This window comes from Podarcis erhardii, assembly GCF_964252035.2.
Source record: "Podarcis erhardii genome assembly, chromosome: 2".
NCBI lineage: Eukaryota > Metazoa > Chordata > Lepidosauria > Squamata > Lacertidae > Podarcis > Podarcis erhardii.
Window position 1 is genome coordinate 17111142 of NC_138498.1, and position 3175 is coordinate 17114316.

Consider the following 3175-nt stretch of genomic DNA (forward strand, 5'->3'; position numbering starts at 1 on the left):
ATTATCGCAACAGTGGTCCAAGATCAGGACATTAAGCAGGTTTGTCTTTTCAGGCATAACTTGATTATTCTGCTAAGAGTTCTGGTCTACTAACAAAAAGTGACTGGTCTAGATTCCACATGACCTTTAGAAGCTCCTGTTTACCGTACTTTTCAGCTTGAGGATGTTTAGGTACAGTCGTACCTTGGAAGTCGAACAGAATCCGTACCAGAAGTCCATTCGACTTCCAAAGTGCGGCTTCCGATTGTCTGCAGGAAGCTCCTGCAGCCAATTGGAAGCCACGGAAGCTCTGCCAGACGTTCGGCTTCCAAAATTACGTTCAAAAACTGGAACACTCACTTCCAGTTTTCATTCGGGAGCCAGAACGTTCGACTCGCAAGACGTTTGGGAGCCAAGTTACGACTCTATTGCTATTGTTATTAAAAAATTAGGGTGCACACACATAGCAGACACACATTCCACAGAAAACTAATCCACCTTTCAAAATTTGGGAAATACTCTTCGCTTTCATTTTAGTACTCACAACAATCCCAAAAAAGCCGTCTTGGTTCTCCTAGTGACTCTAAATATTTCCTCTGCAGAAGGAAATACCTTTGAGAAATCCTTCAAATCCTGTCTTAAGGACATATTTTGTGTATGAATAGGGTAGGCCCGTGACCTGGATTCAGGAACTAAATCGGGATATGTGCTGCTTGCTTCAATGAATCAAAAGCAAGCAGGCCTCGAGGCTATACAATTTCATTTAACTTGATTGACATGTATGCCCCTATCGTCAGATTTACTACAGTAGCAAATCAGTAGATTTGGGTGGGACAAGTACTTTATAAGCACACCAGAAAGCATTGTGTCCACAGAAGTACTGCAGGCAAATGTGCTATTAATATTATTATTTTCTGGCAGGAGTAGGAGGCTGTCAAATATGTAGTCAAAATATGGTTTATGTGTAGAAAATATTAACTTGAAAATCATCTTATGAACTGAGAAATGATTCATTTGCAAATACGTTAGATAAAAAAAATGCTGAATTCAATAAACATTTTTCTTAATTGTTTATATGTTTAAGGAAGAAATCAAGATAATATTAAGCTATACACAGAAGAAAGCCTCCCTTTGTAACAGCTTTCAGGTGATTATTTTGAGAAGTACTCGGTGCTGAATTCACCTATTGCATTAAGGTCAAGATGGAGCAACATAATTTGACGAGATCTGAATAAGATAGCAGCAAATGCCTAATGACATCAACGCTTCCTTGTTTCTTACATTCCCAGATAGTTCTAGCTAGAATTACAACATACAAAAGTCAAGCTAAAGCGAAACACATTCGCAGGTGACTTACTGCCAGATAATGGCAGGCAACTATGGGGGAGCATACTAAGCCTTCTCTAGCACTGCTTATGGAGGAAAAACAAGAACCCTACGGCTGAGGTGGTGTTTTTGTGTGCAGCCATATTCTGGGGAAGAAAATGGGGCTTCGACAATATTTCAGTACAAATAGAATCTGTCTGTGCTCTCTTGCCAGATCAGATGCTTTTCTGGAGCAGAGAAAACGTGTGAAGCTCCCTTTCCTTTGTTGTAAACAAAAATGCCCTTTTCCCTTATGGGGTATCCAAGAGCCCATATAGAGTCCTTACATTAGGTTCTTATTGGTAGGAGAAAATAACAGAGGCCAACCCCAGATTATTGAGAAGCAAACCAGCTAGCAAGCCTGATCTTTATTGATCTGTTGCAACATGATGCTTCCCTCACACACAGGAAAGCAGGAGGAACCCAGAACAATGTCGCGCAAGGCCTTATAAAGACCTTTGAAATTGCCACCCTGTAGATCAAGACCACCCCCAGAAACATCATACATGCATCACAGAAGAGGGGTAACCTAAGACCACCCCCCTGATACATCATACCTACATCACAGAAAAGGCGGTCTAAAACAGAAATTTGAATGTTGTTTTTCTCCTGTTGTTTATCTCCTGTCTGGCAGGTTACTTGATTGGATTGCCTGGGTAGCCTGGACAGTCTTTTGTAATGATAAATACTTAGTTCCTGGGCCAGGTCACAGGCTCACACCCTATTGTATCTTAAATCTGCCTGTAAGACAGGATTTGTGAGGAAAGAGACAATGGGGAGGTTTCCCACTTTGCCCTTGCAGAGAAAACATTTGCTCAGTTTAGGAATCAAAATGGTTCCAGGTTGCTGATCTATGTATCAAAATGGAATCAAAATGGTTCCAGGTGCTGATCTATGTATGTGCTTGGTTGGTACACTTATGAACATTACCACATATCCAAGACTATGGGACACAGGTGATGCTGTGGGTTAAACCACAGAGCCTAGGACTTGCCGATCAGAAGGTTGGTGGTTTGAATGCCCGCCACAGGGTGAGCTCCCGTTGCTCGGTCCCTGCTCCTGCCAACCTAGCAGTTCGAAAGCCCATCAAAGTGCAAGTAGATAAATAGGTACCGCTCCAGCGGGAAGGTAAACGTTATTTCTGTGCGCTGCTCTGGTTCGCCAGAAGCGGCTTAGTCATGCTGGCCACATGACCTGGAAGCTGTACACCGGCTCCCTCGGCCAATAAAGCGAGATGAGCACCGCAACCCGTGAGTCATGACTGGACCTAATGGTCAGAGGTCCCTTTACCTTTAAGACCTCAAAATTCCTATCACACCTTCCATGTTAAGGAAATAATGCCTGATCAACCCCATGCTTTCTCTTGGCTCAAATAAAGTATACACGGATAGGATCGCGCTGCAACCTTGTGCTTTTATTTATTCGCTGTAATCAGCCTTTCCTTAAGAGATCCCAGGGCAATTCAAAGAATAAAAGTCCGCATATAAATGTAATAAAAATTCTGTGAACCGCCCTGGGTCCTCTTAAGGAAAGGCGGCACATAAATTCAGTAAAAATTCTGTGAACCGCCCTGGGTCCTCTTAAGGAAAAAGGAGGCATATAAATTCAATATTATTTTTTTAAATTAAAATACATTTGTTGCTAGGCGCGCGATAACTGGCGGGGCTGCGCAGCTTCACGACCGCCAAGATTTTAGCGGCGCCCTGAAAACTCTACCGAACGCGCAGCCCTGCCGCTCTATGCTCCGAACGCCCGCGCCTCGGTGGTGCCCCGAGCGCTCGCGCAGCGGCTGCTCTAGGCTTCAGCGAAGGCGGCGGCTCTATCGTCAAAG